The sequence below is a fragment of the Carlito syrichta genome, unplaced genomic scaffold (genome assembly GCF_000164805.1).
Source record: "Carlito syrichta isolate Samal-C Ts95f unplaced genomic scaffold, Tarsius_syrichta-2.0.1 Scaffold287779, whole genome shotgun sequence".
Lineage (NCBI taxonomy): Eukaryota > Metazoa > Chordata > Mammalia > Primates > Tarsiidae > Carlito > Carlito syrichta.
In genome coordinates this window covers 158343-166953 of record NW_007231875.1, presented here as the reverse complement: position 1 = coordinate 166953, position 8611 = coordinate 158343, and the positions used below count along the sequence as shown (strand labels likewise).

The 8611-nt window shown below is 44.6% G+C and overlaps 1 pseudogene; it reads left to right on the top strand.

Moving 5' to 3' along the window:
* LOC103255057 overlaps positions 1-3061 on the top strand; it is a 24114-nt pseudogene extending 21053 nt beyond the window's left edge.
* The last annotated feature ends 5550 nt before the right edge of the window (positions 3062-8611 follow it).

The following is an 8611-nucleotide window of genomic DNA, read 5'->3' as shown; positions in this document are numbered from 1 at the left end:
TAGAGATGAGGTCTCACCAAGTTGCCCAGGCAGGTCTCAAACCCACAGGCTCAGGCAATCTACTCACCTCAGCCTCCCAAGGCACGGGACTACAGGCTGAGCCACCCAGCCCGGCTTAATTTTTTTATTTATTGTAGAGACGAGGTCTCGCCAAGTTGCCTGGGCTGGTCTCGAACCCACGGGCTCAGGCAATCTACTTGACTTGGCCTCCCAAAGTGGTAGGATTACAGGCTGACACTGAGTCTAACCCCAGAACCCCCTTTGTTATGGTATGAAGAATGTTCAGCTACTATCTCTTGCTTGCCAGTAAAACTCGAGAGGCAGAAAACTAAGAAGAAAAAGATTTTATTTCTAAATTCAGAATTCAGGAAATCAGAACCTGACATTTTCTGCACAAATCTATACATCCCTTAGGTTTCACAGTTCATATTTATAAGCCCAGATTTACTGGTTGCTATAGATTAACATCAAACTATGTGACAGAGCATTGTACAGAACTTTAGATACAGTTGCATTTTGTCGATAGTGACATTTATAGTCCATAATTTCTTGGTGCCAGTTATTGGGGATAGCCCACAACTTCACTTATTAGTAACTCCAGACAGAGGAGTCAATCAAGCTTACTACTGAGCAAGGGAGTTAACAGAACATATTACAAAGTAAGACATCATTCACTACAGTATATCATTAATCAGTAGTTATAACAAGACAAGAGGATATAAAAATTACAAAACATATGGTTACATGTTATGGTTACTATAACTCTTTTAATCTGTGACATCTGTGAAGTGAATAACTATCCTTTCTATCAGTTGAATGAGCATAGCCTGCAGGGGAGTCAGGGGCTCCTAGAAGTAATTTACAAAGAATGCATAGGAGATAAGAAAAACAACTTCCTTTGCTAATTCTTAAGAATGTAGGTACGTGCAGAGCTGCTCGCTTCTACCTCTCTTCAAGGATTATGGCAACATGGACAAGCTATAGTAGGTTTCCATAACACCTTTATGCCCTTTTATACCTTCTGCTACATAATAACACAGTGCTTCTCCTTTCTGAAGAGGGCAGCAGCAAGGCACCATCTTGGAAGCAGAGACAGGGCCCTCATTAGACACCAAACTTGCCAGAATTTTGATCTTAGACTTCCTATCCTCCAGAACTATGAGAAATAAATTTCTGTTCCTTGTAAACTACCTAGTCTCAGGCATTTTGTTATAGCAACACAAATGGACTAAGACAGAAATTGGTACCATGAGTGGGGTGTTACTACAACAAATACCTAAATGTGTGTAAGTGGCTTTGGAATTGAGTAAGGGGTAGAGGTTGGAAGAGTTTGGAGGTGTATGCTAGAGAAAGCCTAGATTACCATGAATGGAGCATTAACAGTGCTCCATTAATCACCATGAATTTCTGAGCCCTCAGGGCTCAGAAATAGAGAGCTATAGAGAAAGCCTAAATCTTCTTAGAGACTAAGTGACTGTGAACAGAATGTTGGTAAAAATATGGGTGGTAAAGGCAATCTTGAAGAGGTCTCAGATGGAAATAAGAAATATGCTATTGGAAATTGGAGAAAAGGCCATTTTTGTTACAAAGTGGTAAAAAAAACTTGTCTGAATTGTGTTCCTTTCCTACTGCTTTGTGAAAAGCAGAACTTCAGAGTGATGAACTAGGATATTTAGCAGAAAAAAAAAATCTCTAAGTGTTCAGGGTGTTGCATGGCTTCTCTTGAATGCTTGTAGTAAAATTTACAAAGAGAAATGAATTAAAGATGGAATTTATAATCAAAAGGGGAGGATATTTAAAGATATGGAAAATTCTCAACCTGGCCACAGAGAGAATACCTAGGGTGTAGCCAAGCAAACGTTTAATAAAGAGATTAGCAAGGATGGAAGGGAGCCAGATGTTATTCATCGGGACAATGAAAGAATGACCCCTAAGGCATTCTGGGGATTTTTGAATCTGCCACTCCCGTCACAGGCCCAGAGTGCCACATCCATGAGAGCAGAATGGTTTCAAGGGAGAGGCCCAGGGCACCCTTGGAACCTCAGGACTCACTGCGTAGGACTGTTTCAAGTCTCTGCTACCCGAATTCAGTGCAGTGCTCCTTAGCCATCCCAGCTGTGGCTCAAGTGGGCCCAGATCCGGCTGGAGCTACTGATCTGTAGGGTGCAAATGATAAACCTTGGTGACGTTCATGTGGTGCTAATTCTGCAGGTGTGTAGAGTGCATGAGCTGTGGAAACACGACTGCCTCCACCTAGCTTTCAAAGGATACTGGCAGCGCGTTCGGTGGTCCCGAATCTGTCTCTTGCTTCAAAAGTGTTTGGACGCCTCAGACCTGGGGACTCCCTCTCTTCCAGCCTCCCACCACCCTCCGATCTCCTCTCCACTTCTTGCAACCTCCGAGACCACCTTCTCGGCCACCTTCTGTTTCTGGGATCAGCGAACACCAGTTTTGTGGTTAGCTCCTTCTTGCCGACCAGTCAAGAGCTCCCAGGTTTGCCAGAATTCGGAGGCAGCCATCAACCGCCTGGTCAATTTGCATCTGCCAGCCTCTCTCTGGGCTTCTGTTTCGACACCTACCTGTCTCTAGGCTTCTGTTTCAACCCCGATGCTGTGGCTCTGGAAGGCGGGGGCCACTTCTGCGAGTTGGCCAAGGAGAAACATGAGGGCGCCGACTGTCTCTTCAAGATGCAAAACCAGCATAATGGTTGCGCCCTCTCCCAGAATATCCAGAAGTCGTCTCAAGATGAGTGGGATAAAATCCCGGATGCCGTGGAACCCGCCTTGGACCTGGAGAAGAACCCAAACCAAGCCCTTTGGGTTCTTCATACTCTGGGATTTGCCCACACAGACCCCCATCTCTGTGACTTCCTGGAGAACCACTTCCTAGATGTGGAAGTGAAGCTCATCAAGAAGATGCGCCATCACCTGTCCAACCTTTGCAGGCTGGTGAGGCCGAGTCTGGGCTGGGCGAGTATCTCTTCGAAAGCCTCATCCTCAAGCACGACTGGGAACCCAGTGACCTCTGGGACCCTTCTCAAAGGATCAGGGCTTCTGCCTAAGCGTACCCTTCCAGCCACTAGGCAGCTTTTTAACCACCCTGGAGCCCTCTCCCAAGTCCTGGGCCAAATGAAAACAAAGCTTTTTGCAGTAAAACAAAACAAAACAAAACAAAAAACAAAAAACCCAAATGATGTCTCGGAGATCCTCACCAATGCCTAGTGGAGCCATGGGAGTGGGGCCACCACAAAGAGAGTTCCCACTAGGATAATACCCAGCAGAGCTGTGGGGTCAGGGATACTGAAAAGAATCCCTCTTTGGGCAGTATTTAGTGGTGCTGTGGGGGGAGGGTGTCCCCAAGATCCCATACCTGTAGAGCCACCAGGGTGCAACACAAGCCAGGGAGTGCCACAGGCACCCGATTTTAATACTTGAGAGTTGCTGTGTGGACTGTGCCCAGGGAAACCATGGAAGTGGTCTGCCTGGGACCTTGGGGGCCCAACCTCACCCGAGTATGTCCAGAAGGTAGGACATATAATCAAAGAAGATTGTTCTCAAGCCCATTGAATGTTGTTTGTCTTGTTGAGTTTTGGACTTACTTGAGACCTGTCACTGCTTTTCCTTTCCTGTTTCCCTTATGGAGTGGAAATGTCTATCCTATGCCTGTCATACCATTACACTTTAGAAGCACATAGCTTATTCGATTTCACAGGCTCACAATTGGAGGAGAATTTGTCTCAGGATGAATTATTTCTTTGAGTCTCATCCATATCTGATTTAAAAGAGATTTTGAGATTTAAACTTTTGAGTTTATGCTGAAAGAAGTTAAGACTGTTGGGGCTATTGGGATGAAAAGTATATATTTTGCATGTGAGAAGGACATGAATTTTGGAAGTCAGGGGCAGAATACTATGGTTTAACTATGGTTTGCTGCCCCCTCCAAAACTGATGTTAAAATATAATTGCCAATGTGATAGTATTAAGAGGTGGGGGCCTTTAAGAGTTGATTAAATCTTGAGGACAGAGCCCTAAGGAATAGAATTAGTAAGCTTATAAAGGACTGGAGAGAACTAACTGGCCCTCTCCTTTTGCCTTTCTGCCCTTTCCTCCATGTGAGGCTACAGTGTTTGTTCTCTTTGGAGGGTACAGCATCAAGGCATCATCTTGGAATTGGAGACAGAGCCCTCACCAGACACAACCTGCCAGTGCCTTGATCCTGGACTTCCCAGCCTCCCAAACTGTGAGAGATAAATTTCTGTTTTTTATAACATACTCAGTCTCAGTTATTTGGTTATAGCAGCACAAATGTACTAAGACACCAGCCAACATACATACCACTATGGAAATGGCTTCCTTGGAATTACTCAGCAGGTAGTGCTGTCTTGGACATGTTCCGCTATGTTCTTGAATTCTGTAGTCCTAGGGCACTCACCATCATACCAGTGGGCTTATCTCTAACTGCCCTGTGTCTTTGAAGAACTTCTTGGAAAGTCCTGGGTAGAAGTTCTGATTGGCTCAACTTAAGTCATGGATCCAAGCTATGATTACTGGGTTCTAAAGAAAAAGGTGCTGTCTCCCTACTTTGAGTTCCACATGGGAAGTAGAACCTGCCTTCCATTTATCTTAGGACTCTTTCCCCAATAGGAAGGAGTTCACGAGTCTGTTCAGACAGTTGCTAACTCCAGGGAAGATACTTCTATTATTTAAGCTGGATCCCTCTTTGTCCCATTCCCATTCCCCTCAGCCTGCCCTCACCCTAGGCCCTTTTCTTTTTTGTGTCCCTTACCTGCCTCTCATGCAGTATTTTGGAGTTCTCTTCTGAACTGAATGTGGATAGGGTAGACCTTCCTTGTTCTCTACTTCTTCGTATTCTTGTAAACAAACACAGAGCAAAACCAAAACCGAAATCAAAAGAACTAATGGGCTTTAATCTTTTGAAAGAGTTCCCTGATGAGCCCTGTCAAAGTCTCTGAATTCTGTTCAATTAAATTCTATAAACTTTAATGAACCTATTTTTCTGGTTCAGAGAATGGTTGCTCTTTAGGGATTCTCTGATTATGAGCATTGGGGATGCACAGTCCAGGCCTTAGGAAGACATAGAAACCCAGAATATAACCATCCTTAGTCCAGCTTTCTAACTCTTTTTTTTTTTTTTTGGAGTTGGAGTCTCACTCTGTCGCCCAGACTGGAGTGCAGTGGCCGCTCCCGGCCACCGCAGCCTCGACCTGCTGGGCTCCGGCAATCCTTCTGCCTCAGCCTTCCAAGTAACCGGAATTACAGGCATGCGCTACCACGCCCAGCTGATTTTTTGATTTATTGTAGAGATGAGGTCTCGCTGCCCAGGCGGGTCTCGAACCCGCGGGCTCAGGCAATCCACTCACCTCAGCCTCCCAAAGGCGCGGGATTACAGGCTGAGCCACCGAGCCTGGCTTCTAACTCTTTTCAAAGCCTTTCAGATTTGTGAAGCCTGGGCCACTTCCACTTTTTGAGATTCTTGGCATAGTAAATAGTAAAGAATAGTATAGGCAGAATTACAAATATTGTGGTATGTTTCAAGTATGTGAAAATTGAATTTTTTTTTTAGTTGGAGTCTCACTCCATTGCCCAGGCAAGAGTGAAGTGGCACACTCACGGCCACCCCAGCGTCAACTTGCTGGGCTCCGGCAATCCTTCTGCCTCAGCCTTCCAAGTAGCTGGAACTACAGGCATGTGTTACCATGCCCTGTAGTTTTTTTATTATTATTATTTATTGTAGATACGAGGTCTTGCCAAGTTGCCCGGGCTAGTCTTGAATCCCTGGGCTCAGGCAGTTCCTTTGCCTTGGCCTCCCAAAGTGCTGGTATTATAGGTTGAGCCACCGAGTCCGGCTTTGGATGCTTTTTTTAAAACATACATGCTAAAACACAATTGTATGTATAACCTCATTAGGAAACAACATCAAAAATCTCATTGATGTTGCTGCTGGGTTGGTGTAGAGTTTTTGGTTTGGCCCCTCATCATCTCTAGTCTAGGTATGTATGGCTCTGACACACCCTGCTGTCATGTGCTTAGTCCTTCTGGATGCTGCTCTAGAGATGGGAAGACATCCTGGGCTCCTTGGCTTACTAGGTTCTGTCCTTGTCAGGACTGACCATGGTAGGCGGAGGCTGGTTCTTCCCATGGTTAAAGCTTAGCTTTTGCACCTATGATTCTAACCTACTCCCTAGGCATCCCTTCTTGGGAAGTTTTATGAACTCTATGCTGGGCTTGGCTTCCTATGTCTGCCCTTTGTGGGAATTCACCCTCCTTCTATCCCAGAGTTCCTGTTTCTGGTATTAGATTCCTCTGGATCATCGCCCAGCTGGACTGATTCAGTTTCCCTGAAATCAGTGAACGTCCTAGATAATCAGGTTCCCTACAACCTCAGGCTCTCTGTGATACTTTGGTCTGCTGCCTCCTGTCCTGTGAGGTGGAAAAAGGAATATGGTATTTTAGAAATAGTATTTTTCATCTAACAAAGAGCTCAAGCACATAGACCCAGGAATAAGTATCATTTCCACCAGGGCGTGCCATTTAATTGCGTTAAGCTTCTTAGATTTATCAGATAAAGGACAAATCTGATTTATCAAAGCTAAGAGTGGCTAATGCTCTGGATGGCAAAATCCAGATTTAAGAGGATGGTTCTTGTCAGTTGGACAATGAGCTGAAGCAGACATGAGGGTATTTAATTGTGCAGATGCCAAATTTCTCACTTTTATTGCCCAAATTCTCAGTTACACAAGCTTATATTTAGTCATAGCTTAGTGGCAGCCCACTTGCAAAAGGCCCAGAGGTTTTATTTGGAAAGCCTTTCAATTTATTAGCAAACCAGCATAACCCTGATTATAAAACATCTCCACATGGGACACATAGAGGTCAAGGAACAAGTTTACTTAGGGCTTTTATTCAAAGTGTAAACAATGTGAAAATATATGGTATGATGATAGACATTTTTTGGGAGTGCAGAAATACAAATTACTAAGATATATTCATGACAAAGAAAATTTGAGTAGCCAGATAGTTGCTGAAGATAGTGAAGAGTTTTTTAAGAATGGTTTATAAGCCGGGCTCGGTGGCTCAGCCTGTAATCCCGCGCCTTTGGGAGGCTGAGGTGAGTGGATTGCCTGAGCCCGCGGGTTCGAGACCCGCCTGGGCGGCGAGACCTCATCTTTACAATAAATCAAAAAATCAGCCGGGCATGGTAGCGCATGCCTGTAATTCCGGCTACTTGGAAAGCTGAGGCGGAAGAATCGCCGGAGCCCAGCAGGTCAAGGCTGTGGTGGCCGGGAGCGGCCACTGCACTCCAGTCTAGGTGACAGAGTGAGACTCCAACTTTAAAAAAAAAAAAAAAAAAAAAGAATGCCTTATAAAGAAAGCACTGAGTTCTTCTGGCTTTACAGGCAAGTTTATTCAAATCTTCAAGAAATCATGGTATTAAAATGATTGCAGCCAGGCGCAGTGGTTTAAGCCTGTAATCCCAGCACTTTGGGAGGCTGAGGTGAGAGGACTGCCTGAGCTCAGGGGTTCGAGACCAGCCTGGGCAACTTTGTGAGACCTTGTCTCTACAATAAATCAGAAAATTAGCTGGTCCTGGTGGTGTGCGCTTGTAGTTCCAGCTACTTGGAAGGCTGAGGCAGAAGGATCACCTGAGCCCAGCAGGTGAAGGCTGTGGTGGCTGTGAGCTGCACTCCAGCCTGGGCGACAGAGTGAGACTCCAACTCAAAGAAAAAAAAAAAAATGACTCTAGGCTAGGTGCAGTGGCTTACACCTATAATCCTAGCATTTTGGGAAGCCAAGGCAGGAGGATCACTTGAGGCCAGGAGTATAAGACCTGCCTGGGCAACATAGTGAGACCCTGTTTCTACAAAAGAATCTTTATAAAATGATCACAGGCCTGAGTATTGAATTCCAGGTTGAAAATTATGTTCCTTAGACTGTTGAAAGCATTGTTCCATTGTCTTGTAGCTTCCAGTATCGTGATTGCAAAGTCTGATGTCCTTCTGATTCTTGAGTTTGAATATGGAAATATGTTCTTTCTTGGAAACTTGTAGGCTATCTCTGATGTTCTGAAAGTTTTCAATAGTGTGGACTGATACTCATCCATTGGACAGGAAACTCAGGGACACTTTCTATTTGGACATTACTGAATTTTCTTTGATTACTTACACTCCCGTTTTTTCTTTTTTAAAATTTATTTTAGAGTAGTAGGGTACAAGTGGGGACTTACTACATAAGTAGGTTGCATGCAGGTGAAGTTTGGGCTTCTGTCTGGCCTTCTTGTCCCCTGATAGTGGACCCGTACCCAGTGTGTTACCACATGCCCCCCTTCTTCTCCTAGCAATGTCTAGTGTCTGTCGATCCCACCCTTGTGCTAGTGTGGCTAGTGGTCTGTGTTTGCTTATGAGTGAGAACATGTGGTATTCAGTTCTTTGTTTCTGTGATAGTTCACTTAGTATGATGGTTTCCAGCTGTATCCAAGTTGCTTCAAAGGTCATGATTTTGTTCTTCTTTATGGCTGCATAATATTATATTGTTAACATTCCTATGTTTTCTGTTTTCCTTTTTTGGAGCTTCAGTTGGTTGGACATTTTGGA